This window comes from Marmota flaviventris, chromosome 9, assembly GCF_047511675.1.
Source record: "Marmota flaviventris isolate mMarFla1 chromosome 9, mMarFla1.hap1, whole genome shotgun sequence".
NCBI classification, from domain to species: domain Eukaryota; kingdom Metazoa; phylum Chordata; class Mammalia; order Rodentia; family Sciuridae; genus Marmota; species Marmota flaviventris.
The window spans coordinates 81965453-81983645 of NC_092506.1; the positions used below are offsets into that span (position 1 = coordinate 81965453).

Sequence of the window (18193 nt, forward strand, 5' to 3'; positions counted from 1 at the left end):
TGAATCATCCTACATCATTTTTGGGTGATGACTGCATGATTGTACTCATTTTGGATACTCACTGAAGACCTAAGATTCATGCATTTATTGTATGGATTGTATTCTGAAGCAAACTGAGTAGTAGAAAGGATAATAGCAGAGAAAAAGTGAGAACTGTCTCAACAAACTTCATAAATCTGAGTTCCTAGGTTAGTGGAAGGAAAAATAGAAAGCAGCTCAATCCACAAAACCAAATGGGGATGAGAAATTATGACACCTAGTATGCCACAGGAGTTGGGAGTAAAATTGAGAAGTGCAAGAGGTTTTGTTGAAAATTTATTTGCAAAGTTAGTAGTTGGTGGGTCAGCTCCATCAAATGATCATCCCAGCAAGTCCTTTACAATGATCTCAGTAGAAGACCAGATGTTCTTGTTTTCCAAGTGAGAAATGGTAATTTTAAAATTTAATGGTAGAATTAGATGGTGGATATGGCAGTGCAGAGAAATTTGGGAATTCTGAAAAGTGTCTTAAGGCAGTAGTCTTGGCTGGTGTTCCTGTTTTGAACGACAGATGCTGATTTTTTCTCATCATCTTTCAGTAATATCACACTTTCTTCCCAGATGGATAGATGCTGTGAGAAGTCTTTGCTTTAAAAAAAATTGGGGGGGGGGCTCTGAAAGACAAAAAACATAAGCACACAATTCATTTTTTGAAAACACTGTTTCCATGGCACTCCTATATTTTTACTCTGTAGCATTCATTAGTGTTTATTCCCTGTCTTTGCCCTATAAGTGCAAAGAATGGTACATTAAACCAATTTCTAAATTAGTCTTGGTGGAGATTTAAGAAGTGGAGGAGATCCTTCAAGAAATGTTATTCAGAATTATATGTTACTTGCTGTTGCCACACTCAATCTGAACACCCTCAATTTGGAGCATTCTTCTGAGTAAAACACACCCATATCGACCTGGTATGGTTTGCATGTAAGGTGTCCCCCAAAAGCACATGTGTGAGACAATGCACGAAGGTGGGAGGAGAAATGACCAAATATAGCTTTCACCTTCTAATCAGTGAATTAATCCCCTGATAGGGATTAACTGACTGGTGACTGAAGTGGTAGGATATGGCTGGAGGTGGTGGGAATTAGGGCGTGGCTTTGGAGTATACATCTGAATCTGGAGAGTGGATTCTCTCTCTGCTTCTAGATCACCATGATGTGAACTGTTTCCCTCTGCCACACTATTCCACTATGATGTTCAGCCTTACCTTGAGCCCCGAGGAATGGAGCCCGCCTTCTATGACTAAGACCTCTGAAATCATGAGCCCTCAAATAAATTCTTCTTTTTCTAGAATTGTTCTGGTCAGGTCATTTAGCAGTGAAAAAGCTGAGTCAAACACTACCTATTTGTACATATTCAATAAGTTTTTCTATTTTGTAAAATCAAGAGGCATTGATTATGGGGCTGGGGATGTGGCTCAAGTGGTAGCACGCTCGCCTGGCATGCATGCAGCCCGGGTTGGAGCCTCAGCACCACATACAAACAAAGATGTTGTGTCTGCTGAAAACAAAAAAATAAATATTAAAATTCTCTCTCTCTCTCTTTTAAAAAAAGAGACATTGATTAAAAAAATTATATACAGATAAGTGTAGAACTCTCTGTTATTTCTGCAAGATCTCTATTTTTAGGCTTTTCTTCACTTCTAAGAAATAATAAGCCCATTTTGTGGGTCAAACAGAAGCTGAACACCTGGGTTCATCCTCTGCCAAGCTGGACCACCCTCTTCTCTCTTCTGGGTCTGTGTCCATGGGGGTTGTGGCCTCAGGGCTTGAGACTTGTCCCTGCTCCCCCCTCCCCTGCCTATGCATCCCCAGAGTACCAGGCACAGCAGCCTGTCTCTGGGCTACAGAAGTGCTTGTTACCCAGCCCAGAGATGCTGCTCCCCAGAGTTCCCAAGAAAGTTCCCAAGAGCCCCCCACCTCCTCCTTCTTGAGTCTGTGTGGCCTAATTACATGGCAGATGTGTGAGTGGTCGATGACTTAGGAAAACTTTAAGCTCAGAAGCTGACCCTTCAGACTTCAGCTAAGAGGTGCCTGTTGATGGGCATAAAGAGTATAGTTCTGGGCTCCCCAGATCATCCCCTGTCTGAGAAGGGTGGTTTGGTGCACATGCCTGCACTTCTGAGCCCTGATGGCAGCATCATGGAAGGGCTTCTGGCTGCTCCTGTGCCTCCATCTTAAATCTTGGGGACTTCTGGATGCTGATAATCTGATGCACCCTTGCAAGTAATTGCTGTCCCTGGACAACAGCATGGGAAATCTCCCTGGCAGTGTTTGACTAACTGTTCCCAATATTCTGACCTTAGAGATTTTCCAAGGGGTACTGAAGGGAACTGCACCCCCACCCTGAACCTAATTAAGGTTGTAGCAATGGATTATTTATGCCTATAGAATACTGTCCCCGAATGAGGTTTCCAGTATCTGTGGCACCCCTTTCTGATATACTGGGGTTAAAGCTAGATGGACTTGCATCTATGAATTCTGAATTATTTGCCATCAATCAATGGCCTGAAACTTCTGACTGTGGCTATTGGATATGCTGCCAAATGTGGCTGTGCCTCTTCCCTCAATCCTCAGAACCATAGAAGTTCCCAACCAAGTGACAATTTTGGCCTAGGCCTGTCCCTAGTAATAATGACATAACAAAGTGAGGTGCATTAGCAATGAGAAAATAACAATTTGGAGCCATGAATAATCTGGCAACAATAGGATTGTATTGAGGCTGATTGAATACAATTGTTCTTTCATTCATGTCTCTCCACTATTATTTCTTGACTGAATGATCAATAAAGAAATATTTCATTTCCTTGGTGCAAAAACACCTGAATCCAGTATTCAGTTCTTGAATGAACTGGCAAGCTTGCAGATATTTTATAATCTTACCTGAATGGCTCAAGTTAGAATTAGTGGTGGTATGTGACAGACTGTAGTTCATATTTTGTTGTTACTGCAGTTATTGTTTTTTAGGATAGTGTTTTCACATATGTATCTCTCAACTTTATCTATATCCAGAGCAGACCCTAGGACTTAGGAGTTTCATGCTTATCAATAGTACCACATCATCTGTGGAAAGGGGTGTTCAAAATCTAAGTTTTACAATAATGGCATTTTTTATGGTCATGAAAAAACTTTAAAACATTTTTAGAAAAATAAATCTCACCCATGCACAAAACTCAACTCAAAGTGGATCCAAGGACCTAGGAGTTAAATCAGATACCTTGCACCTAATGGAAAAAAAGTAGGCCCAAATCTCCATTATGTTGGATTAGGTCCCAACTTTCTTAATAAGATTCCTATATAACAAAAATTAAAATCAAGAATCAATAAATGAAATGGATTCAAACTAAAAAGCTTCTTAGCAAAAGACATAATCAGTGAGATGAATAGAATGCCTACAGAATGGGAGCAAATATTTACCACAAGCACATCAGATAGAGCACTAATCTCTAGGATACATAAAGCACTCAAAAACACATACAAAAAAAACCCCCAATCAATAAATGGGCCAAGAAACTGAAAAGACTCTTCTCAGAGGAGGATATCCAATTAATCAACAAACATATGAAAAAAATCTTCAACATCTCTAGCAATTAGAGAAATGCAAATCAAAAACTACTGTAAGATTTCATCTCACTCCAATTACAATGGCAGCTATCAGAATACAAACAACAATAAGTTTTGGCAAGGATGTGGGGAAAAAGGCACACTCATACATTGCTGGTGGGACTGCATATTGGTGCAACCAATCTGGAAAGCAGTGTGGAGATTCCTTGGAAAACTTGGAATAGAACTACCATTTGACCCAGCTATCCCATGCCTCGGTTTATATCCAAAGGACTTGAAAACAGCATACTACAGGGACACAGCCATATAAATGTTTATAGCAGCACAATTTATAATAGCTAAATTGTGGAACCAACTCAAATGCCCTTCAGTAGATGAATGGACAGGGAAACTTTGGTATATATACATAATGGAACATCACTCAGCATTAAAAGAGAATAAATATCATAGCATTTGTAGGTAAATGGATGGAGTTGGAGAATATAATGCTAAGTGAAGCATGCCAATCCCCCCAAAAAAACAAATGCTGAATGTTTTCTTTGATAATTTCTATGAGGATGCTGACTCATAATGGTGTTGATGGGGGGAAGCATGGAGGAATGGAAGAACTTTAGATAGGGCAAGGGGAGTGAGGTGAAGGGAGGAGGTAAAGGGGGTAAGAATGATGGTGGAATGAGTTAGACATCATTACCCTAAGTACATGTATGAAACACGAATTATGTTCAACCAGTGGAAAAACTGTGCTCTATATGTGTAATATGAAATAAATTGCATTCTGCCATCATGTGTAACAAATCAGAATAAATAGATAATCAACAAACAAACAAACAAAAATCTTCATCAAATACAAAGGCTCACACAAGGTAGGCCTATCTAAGAAAGAGAATATCAGTTATGGTCATAACATTGTAGTAGCTTTTCCTGTGCAGCAGGTGAGAAAGGAAGGGGCAGTTTATTTCTAGATAATTGGGTGGAGAAATGTTGGAGGTGGAGGAGTATGGCCAATTTGAGGAGGAAGTCTCAGATGAAGCCATAGCTAGAGTTTGATTTGGAAGAAAAATGTTTGACAAACTGCTTGCACATATAACCAAAATATAGCATTAAAATCAGTAGCTCCTTCACTTCCAAATTCATTCTCTGAGGCCAATATCACCCTGATTCCAAAACCAGACAAAGACACTTCAAAGAAAGAAAACTTCAGACCAATATCTCTAATGAACATAGATGCAAAAGTTCTCAATAAAAATTCTCAATAAAATTGAATACAAAAACATATCAAAAAGATTGTGCACCATGATCAAGTGGGATTCATCCCAGGGATGCAAGGTTGGTTCACCATAAGGAAGTCAATAAATGTAATTCATCACATCAATAGTCTTAAAGATGAGAATCATATGATCATCTTGATAGATGCAGAAAAAGCATTTGACAAAATACAGCGCCCCTTTATGTTCAAAACACTAGAAAAACTAGGGATAACAGGAACATATCTAAACATCATAAAGGCTATCTATGCTAAGCCTCAGGCCAATATCACTCTAAAAGTGGAGAAAAACTAAAGGCATTCCCTCTAAAATCTGGAATAAGACAGGGATGCCCTCTTTCACCACTTCTATTCAACATAGTTCTTGAAACACTGGCCATAGCAATTAGACAGACGAAAGAAATAAAAAGGGATATGTATAGGAAAAGAAGAACTTAAATTAATTCTATTTCCAGTGATATGATACTATACCTAGAAGACCCAAAAAAACTCCACTAGAAAACTTCTAGAACTAGTAAATGAATTCAGCAAAGTAGCAGGATATAAAATCAACAACCATAAATCAAAGGCATTTCTGTATATCAATGACAAATCCTCTGAGAAGGAAATGAGGAAAACTACCCCATTCACAATATCCTCAAAAAAAAAGGTACTTGGGAATCAACTTAACAAAAGAGGTGAAAGAGCTATATAATGAAAACTACAGAACTCTAAAGAAAGAAATCAAATCAAAGATGACCTTAGAAGATGGAAGGATCTACCTTGCTCTTGGATAGGCAGAATTAATATTATCAAAATGACCATACTACCAAAAGTACTATACAGATTTAATGCAATTACAATCAAAATCCCAATGGCATTTCTCATAGAAATAGAAAAAGCAATCATGAAATTCATCTGGAAAAATAAGAGACCCAGAATAGCTAAAGAAATCCTTAGCAGGAAGAGTGAAGCAGGTGGTATCACTATATCAGACCTTACTATACTACAGAGCAAGAGTAACAATATAGCAATGGTATTGGCACCAAAACAGGCTGGTAGACCAATGGTACAGAATAGAGGACACAGAGACTAACCCACAAAATTCCAATTATCTTATATTAGACAAAGGTACCAAAAACATGCATTGGAGAAAAGATAGCATCTTAAACAAATGGTGCTGGGAAAACTGGAAATCCATATGCAACAAAATGAAATTAAACCTCTATCTCTCACCATGCACAAACTTAACTCAAAATGGATCAAGGACCTAGGAATTAAACCAGAGACTCTGTGTCTAAGGGAAGAAAAAGTAGGCCCTAATCTTCATCATGTGGGATTAGGCCCCAACTTCCTTAATAAGACACCTATAGCACAAGAATTAAAACCAAGGATTAATAAACGGGATGGAATCAAACTAAAAAGTTTCTTCTTAGCAAGATAAACAATCTGTGAGGTGAACAGAGAGCCTACATCCTGGGAGCAAATTTTTACTCCTCACGCATCAGATAGAGCACTAATCTCTAGGGTATATAAATAACTCAAAAAGATAAACACCGAAAAAACAAATAACCCAATCAACAAATGGGCTATGGACCTGAACAGACACTTCTCAGAAGAGGATATACAATCAATCAACAAATATATAAAAAACATGCTCATCATCTCTAGCAATCAGGGAAATGCAAACCAAAACCACTCTAAGATATCATCTCACTCCAGTCAGAATGGCAGCTATTATGAAGACAAACAACAATAAGTGTTGGCGAGGATATGGGGGAAAAGGTACACTCATACATTGCTGGTGGGACTGAAAATTGGTGCAGCCAATTTGGAAAGCAGTATGGAGATTCCTTGGAAAACTGGGTATGGAACCACCATTTGACCCAGCTATTCTGCCCCTCGGACTATACCCAAAGGACTTAAAAACAGCATACTACAGAGACACAGCCACATCGATGTTTATAGCAGCACAATTCACAATAGCTAAACTGTGAATTGTGCTAGATGCCCTTCAATAGATGAATGGATTAAAAAATGTGGCATATATACACAATGAATACTACTCAGCAATAAAAGAGAATAAAATCATGGCATTTGTAGATAAATGGATGGAGTTAGAGAAGATAATGTTAAATTAAGTTAGCCAATCCCCCCAAACCAAATGCTGAATGTTTTCTCTGATATAAGCAGGCTGATTCATAGTGGGGTAGGGAGAAGGAGCATGGGAGAAGTAGAGGAACTCTAGATAGGGCAGAGGGGTAGGAGGGGAAGGGAGGAAGCATGGGGTTAGAAATGATGGTGGAATGTGATGTATATCATTATCCAAAGTACATGTATGAAGACACGAATTGGTGTAAATATACTTTGTATACAACCAGAGATATGAAAAATTGTGCTCAATATATGTAATAAGAATTGTAATACATTCTGCTGTTATACATCATAAAAATTAATTAAAAAGAAAGAAAATCTAAACATTTGCAACCAAAAAAATGTACTTATCTACTCCTCAGCTCTGTAGCTTTGTGTTATTAAATATTTATTTAATGTTATTAAATATTTGTGAACCTTGATTTTTAAACTATAAAATCAAATAAACTATATTTAAGTGGCTGATAAATGAGTATAAAAATAAATAAAAGGAAAGCATCAAACAGGGTTAAACATTTGGGGATTGTGTATTAGGTAAAATATTTCGGGGTACTATTGTACTCAAACTAAAAGGGAACGGGATTTTTAAGATCAATATTTTAAAATGAGTGAATTGAAAGAGGGAACTAAGCTGGAGAGCAGGGGGAAAAAATCATTCAAAGCCAGGAGTTGTGGTGCTCGCCTATAATGCCAGTGGCTCAGGAGGCTGAGATGGAGGATTGAGAGTTCCAAACCAGCCTCAGCAAAAGCAAGGTCCTAAGCAACTCAGTGAGACCCAGTCTCTAAATAAAATACAATAATGGGCAGTAGATATGGCTCAGTGTTTGAATGCTCCTGAGTTAAATCTCCAGTATCCATCCCCCCAAAAATAATTCAAGTCACAGTAGGAGGATCATGAGTTCAAAGTCAGTCTCAGCAACTTAGCAAGGCCCTAAGCAATTTAGCAAGATTCTTTCTCAAAGTAAAATCTAAAAAAAAAAAGAATATCCAAAAGATCAATAAACATTAAAAATTGCCTATTCTTATCAATAATCAAGGAAATTCAAATCTTGATGAGATACTTTCCCTGACTGACTAAAACTAAAAAGGTTGATATTTACTAAGGTTTGCAAAAGTAAAGAGCAAGGAACAGCCTCACATAAAGTTAGTAAGTGTGCATATTGGTGAAAACCGTTGAAAACAGTGTACATGATAGATTGCATTCACATATTTTATGATCAAGAGAACTAAAGTATGAGTACATAAGACCTCTAATATACAATCAGGTGACACTTAATAATGGAGATACGTTCTGAGAAATGTGTCATCAGGTGATTTTGTCATTGTGCAATATCACAGTGTACTTATACAAACCTAGATGAGCAAAATCTTAAAAGGTGTATTATTCTCTGAACAGTACTTTTCCATTTTGACAGTACAGAAATTCAGTAGGGCATATTGTAAGAGGACCTGGGTAATCTCTGACTTCTTATTGCTCCTGTACTTTGCAGGCATATGCAGTTAGTGATATGCTTAAAGGCCTGGGTTTCTTGCTGTGAAAGGTTTCGATTTGTTGCTTGCAACATTGCTCTCAAGCAAGGCTATAATCCTATCCCTAAAAGTCTTGAAACCTGACCATTGAATTGGCCTCAGTACGGATGAAAGTCCTTTCAGACATCTGTATCCAGAATTGGAAAGGTTTGTCCATGTTGAAGATACACTCTGGTTAGCCATGTCCTCAACCCCATACACATATAGCTTTTCTAGAATTTCCCAATATCCTCCATCTGCTTCATATCAGCATTCACAGAAACTCTACTCCCATTCTTATTATGTAATTAATAAAAATTCTTGAATAGTTTAAACCACTTAGAGCCAGCAGTAAATTCAACATTGTAATCAGATTCAGTTTTTTCTTTAGTCATCACAAACTTTTTGCTTTGGCTGGGATTGTCATGGTGCTGAGAAGGTCCCACTGCTCTCTGGTCTTTAATCCAGTCATTAGAAGTTTCTGCATCTCTGACAGACCTGTCTCCAATTTTGATTAGTCTCCTTGCCTTCAATGAAGTAGATCCGTCAGCAGGTTTTCTCACTTTGTTACTGTTTCAGTTCAAAGCCACAGTGGAGTTGGACATGCCTGAATGGCCAGAAAAAACCATCACGGATTTTCTGACTTGGTAGTCCTCAATCACTTCTAATTTCATTTCCAGTTCCATCTCTTGATATGGCCTTTTCCTAGTAATGCTAGCAGTACATTTTGTATGCTCAGGGGTCATGATGGTCAGAATCATATGAGATTAGGTCAAAGATGAGAGAATATTGCAATCAATAAATGTGGTAAATGTGAGATACAAGGCTTCAGCCAGCACAGTGTTTCACAGTAACTTTTTGTAAGTAGAATAGGACACTCTACAGCAACAATAAATAATACAGTATAGAAAACATTATAATCCTGGAGCATAGTCATTTATTTTTATTATCAAATATTATGTACTGTATGCAATTGTATATGCTACATTTTTATCCAACTGGCAGCACAATGAGTTTGTTTCCACCAGCTTAAAAATAAACATACAAGTAATTCCTTGCTCCATAATATTAGGAAGGCTCTGAGGTCAGTAGATGATAGGGATTTTTCAACTTCATCTCAATAGACCAGGGCTCCATCATTACATCCCAAAACCCTAGAAAAAGAAGACAAACGAACACCAAAAGTAGTAGAAGAAAGGAAATAATTAAAATCAGGGCAGAAATCAATGAATCTGAAACAAAAAAAAATTCAAAAAATTGTCAAAACAAAGCTGGTTCTCTGAAAAAAAAAATTGATAAACCCTTAGCCACCCTAACAAAAAGGAGAGAGAAAACTCAAATTACTAAAATTCAGGATGAAAAAGGAAATACCTCAACAGACATTATTGAAATGTGGAAGACAAGTAGAAACTATTTTGAAAATTTATACTTCAGTAAAATATAAAATCTCGAAGACATCGACAAATTTTTAGAAGCATATGATCAACCTAAACTGAGTCAAAAGGCCATACACAATTTAAACAGATCAATTTCAATCAAGGAAATAGAAGACGCCATCAAAGACCTACCAACCAAGAAAAGCCCAGGACCAGATGGATTCACAGCTGAGTTCTACAAGATTTACGAGGAAGAATTAATATCAATACTCCTCAAATTATTCTATGAACTAGAAAAGGAAGGAACCCTTTCAAACTCATTCTATGAAGCTGGTATCATCCTGAGACCAAAACCAGGCAAAGACACATCAAGGAAAGAAAATTTCAGACCAACATACCTGATGAACACTATGCAAAAATCCTCAATACGGTGACTTGTTGACTGAAATGTCTATATATTGAACATGTCTGAGATTGTTCAGAGCAGTGTTGTTTGGAAGGGGTCAAAAGTGGAAATAATCCAAATGCCCATCAAGAGCAGAAATACTTAGTTTGCTGAACACCTTATGGTAGGAAAGCAGAACCAAGTATACCCACATAAAGCAATATCAAGATGTATAAAATACATTACTATATATAGTTATGTTTTATATAAAACTGTGCAATGCTATAAAATAGTCAAAATTTTAATTTTGTACTGCTAAGGAAAATTAAGCCCTTGAAGTTAGACCAGGGTGAGTCTAGGAGAGAGACGGGGCTGTGATCTGTGGAAGAAGAGAACAGTCAGGTGCAGGGCAAGTTTTGCTTCATAACGTGGGATGGGGCCCCACTTTTGTTCACTGTGTTATTTGTTAATGGTACCTATGTATTTTGTAAATATCCAATAAATATGTTACATTGCACAACTTTAAAAAACATCAAGTTGTTTCTGTTCTAAAGCATGTAAGAGGCATATAATCATTAACAGAATCATTTGATTTATGCTGCATTTTATTGTTTTGTAGACTTTTAAGAACCCTGATTGTATTTCTAAACTTCCTTCCTAATATTGTTTTGGAAAAATATTGCATTTTTAAGTGTTTCAGATTTACATAAAGTTTAAGCATAGAACAGAGACTGGCATACAACACACCTTCCATATCCCTACAACTTCCTTATTTGTTTGTTTGTTTATTGGTACTGGGGATCTAACCCAGGCATGCTGTATTACTGAGTACATCCCAGCCCACTTTTATCTTTTCTTTGGAGACAAGGTCTCACTAAATTACTGAGGCTGGCCTCGAACTTGCAATGCTTCTGTCAACCTCTGGAATCCATGGGATTATAGGTGTGTGCCACCCCCACCTGGCAACTCCCCTCAATATTAACATCTTGCATTCGTGTGGTACATTTGTTGCAAATAAATAACCAAAATCAATGAATTCTTGATAATTAAAAGCCTTTGTTCATTCATATATCAGATTTCCCTTTGTTCAGACTGGAGAGTCCTTACCTAACATATTTCCCTATTCTTGAGCCTAGTGTCTGTTTTCTGTTGCATCATCCTGACTAAAGCACCACATTACATCTAGTTTGCACCTCTCCTTAGTTCTCTTTTGGCTTTGAGTTTCTCAGGCTCTGCCTGGTCTTGAGGAAACTTGAGGATTTTGAGGGAATCTGGTCTGGCATACTATAGGATGTCCCTCAATTGGACTCTGATGTCTTTCCCATGATCAGCTGGGGTAGTTGTGTTTCTGCTCTGTTCATCACTTTACATCACATCACATCCCATCACATCAAGGGTACACCCTATCAACATGACTCAGAACTCAATGTTGACCTGCGCAGAACAGTGATTTTCAGGTTTCTCCACTGTGGAGTTACTAGTATGCACTCCCCACCCCCTCCCTTGCTAGTCATATGCAAATCTGGAAGGAAGTCACTGTTCAAGGACAAGAGTAAGGACAGGGACAATGCTCCCCTCTTCAGGGCAGAGCCTCTGTGGAATTTATTTGAATTCTTCTGCAGGAGAAATTTGTCTCTTCTCCCCCTTTTGTCAATGTATTCTATCATTTATGTGTATCTGTACCATCTTAGAGATGCTGATTTTGTACCATGGATTGTAATTGTACACTCTCTTCATTTTGCTCAGGGTCATTCAAGATGTGATCACTGGGGCCATTTTCATTAATGGTTTATGCTTCCCTTTGATATTCCTGCCCATGTTTTTGTTTGCATTTGGCACATTCTCATTTTCAGGCAATGCAAAAAGCTTCAGTCTCATGTATTTCCTTGCCCAGACCTAGAAACTTCTTGTTCATCAGTGTTGTCGCTTCTTCATTTATTTTTCTTTAAAAATATCAGATTGCAATTTTATTAATCATCTCAATTTCATATGTTTTCCCCTTTATCATTTTATCAGTATTTTTATACTTCATTGACTTTTGCTTGGTTTGGTTTTCATTTGTTTTCGCTCAGTTTAACAAAGATGAATAGATTTTTTAAAGAAATGTGGATATTAAATTTTAAGTAAATATGTACTTTTATAGTTTCAATGTTATTTAATTGTGATCAACTGCTCAATATTGTCTGAAATTTTTATAGATTTTTTTGTAGTTCTGCATGGTTAAGTTTTGCAAACATTTTATATATTTTTTTATTTTTTAAATTTTTTTTTTAAACAGAGAGAAGAGAAGAGAAGAGAGAGAGGATTTTTAAATATTTATTTTTCAGTTTTCGGTGAACACAACATCTTTATTTTTATGTGGTGCTGAGGATGGAACCCAGCGCCCTGCGCATGCCAGATGAGTGCCTTACTGCTTAAGCCACATCCCCAGCCCAAATATTTTATATTTTTAAAAAGTATTTTTCTTTCATTGGTTTTGTGTTTGTTGCAGGTGATGTGATGAAACTTGTTTAGTTGTTCATACTTGATGACATTGTTTCTTTCCTTTTCTACTATGTCAGCTTCTGAGGGAGTGGTGTCAAAATAAAGCACTATTCCAAGCCTGGCAGAAGGTTGGTCAGTTTTACCTTGTGGCTGTCAGACTTGGTTCTCTAGGTTTTGCTGCTGGCTGGTTAGCTGCAAAAGTTCACCACCGCAGTATGCTCCTTAGGAGTTTTTCTTTCCAATAGCCATGAAAATCTCTCTTTGATCCCACGGATCTATTTGACATTAGTATTGCTATGCCAGGTTTGTTTTGTTTCTGCCCCTTCCTTCCTTCCTTCCTCCCTCCCTCCCTCCCTCCCTCCCTTCCTTCCTTCCTTCCTTCCTTCCTTCTTTTTTTCTTTTTCTTTTTTTTGTACTGGTGATTGAGCTCAGGAAAGTCTTACCACTGAGTTTTATTCCCCAGCTTTTTCTTTTTTATTTGGAGACTGGGTTTTCCTACATAGCCAAAGCTGGCCTCAAACTTGCAATCCTGCTTCAGCCTCCTGCCCAAAGGGCTGGGCTAAGAGGTGAGTGCTACTACAGTTTGCTGTGTCAGGTTCCTTTGCTTAATTCTAGCCTCTTTGTCTTTTCCCATCCTTGATGTTCAATCTCTTCATTGGATTTGATTTCATTGAATTAAGAAAGGAGGAGGGTGGATGGGAATGGATTAAGTGGGGTGTTGATTCTAGAACTCAGCTCTATGATAACATCAGGTGGGCATTGATAGGATTAGATCAGATCTCAGGTATAAAACCAGGTCCTCAGGGTCTGGGCTTCCTGTGCACAGAAGCCTTCTCTGTGTGCTGGAGTGTCTCCACCTGGATCTAGAATTTGCTGGGGAAGGTAGGTCCCTGTTTCTCTGTTGGGCCTTCTTGCATATTTGTACTTTTGAGGAAATTGTTATCACTACTTTGTTCGTAAGATTCAACAATACTTTTAAAAAAAGGACCACTGATAAATTTATGGCAGTGTCTCCTATTTTATCACTGTGATTTATTTCGTAGTCTTTTCAAAGAAATCATTTTTTTCTTTTTTGTTGTTATCTATATTAGGTGTTAGGTTTTTTTTATTGTGTATGGTTCATTTTATGCCCTGATTTTTAAGAAATTTTTTAAAATATGAATTCTTTCAATTTCCATTTTAACTGTATCTAGTCTTATTAAAGATATTTATTTATTTATTTATTTTTTGGTACCAGGGATTGATTCCAGTGTCATTTACCCTCTAAGCGACCTCCCCAGCGTCTGCGCCCCCCCCCCCCACTCCCCTGCACTTTTTTTTCATTTGGAAAACAGGTCTTGCTAAGTTGCTTAGAGCCACGCCAAATTGGTGAGATTGGCTTTAAACTTGCAATCATCCTGCCTCAGCTTCCTAAACTGCTGGGATTATAGGCGTGTGCCATCATGTCTGGCTGTTAAAGATTTTTTTTTTTTTTTTTTATAAAATTGGTACTGTGAGCAGGACATGACAGACCATCATTAATAGTATACAACAATGTTAAAACTCCTTCTTGGAGGGAATACTAAAATCAGAAACTCATAAGACTCAATGATTTATTTATGAGATGCTCTGAATAGGGAGAGTTTAGAGGGAGGGTTGGTATTTCAGCTTTAGCATGATGTTTAACAGCTTTTCACAAGCCAAACCTGACTTCCAGGACTTGTTAACTCCAGGAGTTACAGGTGGGATTATAGGTGTAAACTACCCTGCCCAGCAATTCCCCTTAATTTTAACATCTTTATTCCTGTGGTATATTTGTTACAAATAAAGAACCAAAATCAGTGAGTCCTTGATAATTAAAAACCTTTGTTATTCATATAGTAGATTTCTCTCGGTTTGGTCTGGGGATGTAGCTCAGTGTAGAATCCTTGCCTAACATGTCTCCCTATTCTTGAGCCTAGAGTCTGTTTTCTATTGCAGCATCCCGATGAAAGCACCACATGACATCTAGTTTTCACCTCTCCTTAGCTCTCTCTCTTGGCCCTGACAGTTTCTCAGGCTCCAAAAGAGTGGTTGTCAGATTTCTCCACTGTGGAGTTACTATCATGCACTCCCCACCCCTTCCCCTGCTAGCCATATGCACCTCTGGAAGGAAGTCACTGTTCAAGGACAAGAGTAAGGACAGGGACAATGCTCTCTTCTTCAGGGCAGAGCTTCTGTGGAATTTATTTGAATTCTTTTGCAGGAGAAATTTGTCTCTTCTCTCCCATTTTTCTCAATTTATTCTATCATTTATGTATATCTATATGAAGATAGAGATATTTATTTTGTACCTTGGCTGTAATTGTATAGGATTTTAGCTTGAAGTGGTGGTACACACCTGTAATCCCAGCAACTCAGGAGGCTGAGGGAGTCAATGGGATTATAGATGTGTGCCACCATGCCCAGCAACTCCCCTTAATATTAACATCTTGCATTTTTTATGGGACATTTGTTATAATTAAAGAGCCAAAATTGGTGAGTTCTTGATAATTAAAAACCTTGGTTCATTTATATAGTAGATTTGATTTCCCTCAGTTTGGGCTCGGGAAGGAGGATAGCGAGTTCAAAGTCAGCCACTTCATAAGACCCTAAGCAACTTAGGGAGACCCTGTCTCAAAATAAAAAGTAATAAGGGCTCCAGATGTGGCTCATTGATTATGTGCCTCCAGGTTCAATTCCCATTACGATCACCCCCCCAAAAAAATTGTTTTAATTTGGTCAACTCATTTGAACTCTTGTCATTGAGAGCCATTTCCAATGGTTTCTGTTTCTCTTTGGATTCTCCCTTCAATGCTTTTGATTGTATTTAGCATATTCTTATTTTCCATCAATACAGGATTCTCCTCTTTCATTGGATATATTTTCTGCTCAGTTCTAGATAGTTCTTTTATTTTCTTTAAAGGTATCTGATTTCAGTTTTATTAACCATCTCAACTTTTGTATCGGTTTGTTTTCCCTTTAGTTTATTTATCATTCTATCATTATTTTTAACTTTCATTTTCCTTTGTGTAATTTTATATTGTTTGGTTTGTTTAATTGACTGAGTGTACATAAAGATGAGTGAATATTTAAAATTCAGATACTAATTTTCAAATAAATATGGTTGGGTTCATTGCTTTTATTGTTGATTTCAGTTTTATTTCATTGTTTTTGAGGATGCCTAATATATTGATTGCATGAAATTTTAATTGATGTTTGTTTTGTAGGCTTGTAATTGGTATGTACTTATAATTGTTTTATGTTTATTGAAAAGCATTTTCCAATTGTCATGTAATTGTGGTTGGCTATGTTTGAAGTTGTTAGGTTTGTTGTTTAAACATTTTTATATCACAATTCATTTTATTGTATACTCTGTATAGGATTCAGAGAAATAAATGTGTTAGAAAAAACAAAAAATCACAACCAAAACAAAAAATTCCCAGCATCACTGATGAATTTTACCTTTAATTTATCACTTTCAGTCTGTTTTCTGTGACTCAGCACTGTGTTAGGTGCATAAATTTTATCACTGTATATATTCCTAGTTCTTTTTTATTTTTCAAAGTTCTTCTTTGATCTTTTTTTTTTTTTTTTTTTGGTGGTGGGAGCTACCAGAAAATGAGCCCAGGAGCACTCAGCCAGTGAGCCACATCCCCAGACTTGTTTTGTATTTTATTTAGATACAAGGTCTCACTGAGTTGCTTAGTGCCTCACTGTTGCTGAGGCTGACTTTGAACTCAAGGTCCTCCTGTTTCAACCTTCCCTCAGCCCCTAGGATTATAGGCATGTGCCACCTCACCCGGCTCTTTCTTTGATCTTATAAATACATTTGCTATTGATATTGCTACCCCAGGTTTCTTTTGCTTAATATTTGTCTGAATTATATTTTTCCATCTTCTGATGTTTCAACCTCCTAGCTTTAAGATTGATTAATGACATTTTTTAAAGGGGGTGAGTATATATTAAGTGGGATGTGAAACCAGAGCCTAACTCTGTGATTATATTAGTTGGGAAATTAGTAGGAAATTCAGATTTTGTTGGTGGAAGGTAAGTTGCTTTATTTCTCTTCTTTCTGAGATAGAGAAACCATCATTTGGAAGTAGCAGAAATTAAACACTCTTGTGTTTCACATTTCCTTAAGTAATAAAATATTAAAATGATGTATTTTACTTTAGAAAGTACTTCCTGGTTTTAAAAAATCATCTTCTTTATTCATACTGTGAGAAAATATTAAGTTCATGCCATTTCTATTCTTCTTATTTAGGGTACCAGGGATTGAACCCAGAGACACTTAACCACTGAGCCACATCCCCAATCCTTTTAAAAAATTTTTATTTTGAGACAGGGTCTCTCTAAGTTGCTTAGGGCCTTGCTAAGTTGCTGAACTGGGTTTGAACTTGCAATCCTCCTGTCTCAGCCTTTGGAATATCTGGGATTGCATGCACCTACAGTCTATATTTCTTCATTGGAACCTTGAGTTTCTCTTGTTAAAAAACTTGAAATCAGGACAGGGATGAGGTTCAGTGGTAGAGCATGTGTTTGGAACATATAAGGACCTTGCTCATTATCCAGCATCAAATTAAAAAAAAAGAGAATTGAAGTGTTTTTCTTATTCCATTTTGTAATTGATTAGTACCTGGTGTGCAGAATGCTATAGATTTCTATATGCTGACCTTGAATCTAGAAACTTTGCTGAGCCCAGTGTTTCTAATAACTTTTTTTCTTAATCCTAACCAGTGATTGAACTTTAATCAAAATGCTACTAAAAATAATGATTATTGGGCCTGTATAAGTAAGTACATGTTTTGTGACTGTTTGCCTGCTTACTGCTTTACAAAAATACACTTTTTTTAAAAAAAAAATAGTGCTTTATAGTTATACATATTAATTGGGTTCATCCAGACAATCTCCTAGATGCATGGAAATCTATGTCAGTACATGACCTCCCTCTTCTCCTCCATTTTGCCCTCCCATCCTCCCTCCCCTCTCCCATTCTTCTTCCAATCCGCTAGACTTCTTTTTGCTCCTCTATTAATTTCTATTTGATTGGTTCTTTATGATATCCTATCCTTCCCTCCCTCCTTTCTTTTATTTTACTCTAGCCTTCACAAATGAGAGAAAACATTTAACCTTGAAGTTTCTGAGTCTGGCCTATTTCACTTAGCATGATATTCTCCATTTGCATTCATTTGCTGGAAAATGCCATAATTCCATTCTTTGTTCATGGCTGAGTAGAACTCCCTTGCATGTATACACCACAATTTCTTAATCCATTTACCTATTGACAGTCATTTTAGAAATAAGATCATATGGTCAGCAAAAAGAGATTGTTTGATTTCTTCTTTTCCTGTTTGTCTCCCTTTGATTTCCTTTTCATGCCTGATTGCTCTGATTAATGTTTCAAGGGCTGTATTGAGTAAGAGTGGTGAGAGTGGACAGCC

At 37.2% G+C, this 18193-nt stretch overlaps 1 long non-coding RNA gene across 1 annotated transcript in view; it reads right to left on the reverse strand.

The window, feature by feature from the left end:
* Nucleotides 1–302: 302 nt before the first annotated feature.
* Nucleotides 303–18193, reverse strand: part of LOC114105030 (uncharacterized) — a 132366-nt gene continuing 114475 nt past the window's right edge. Inside the window, exon 2 of the long non-coding RNA XR_011708594.1 lies at nucleotides 303–652. This is a non-coding gene — a long non-coding RNA (uncharacterized lncRNA). The remainder of the gene's footprint in view (nucleotides 653–18193) is intronic.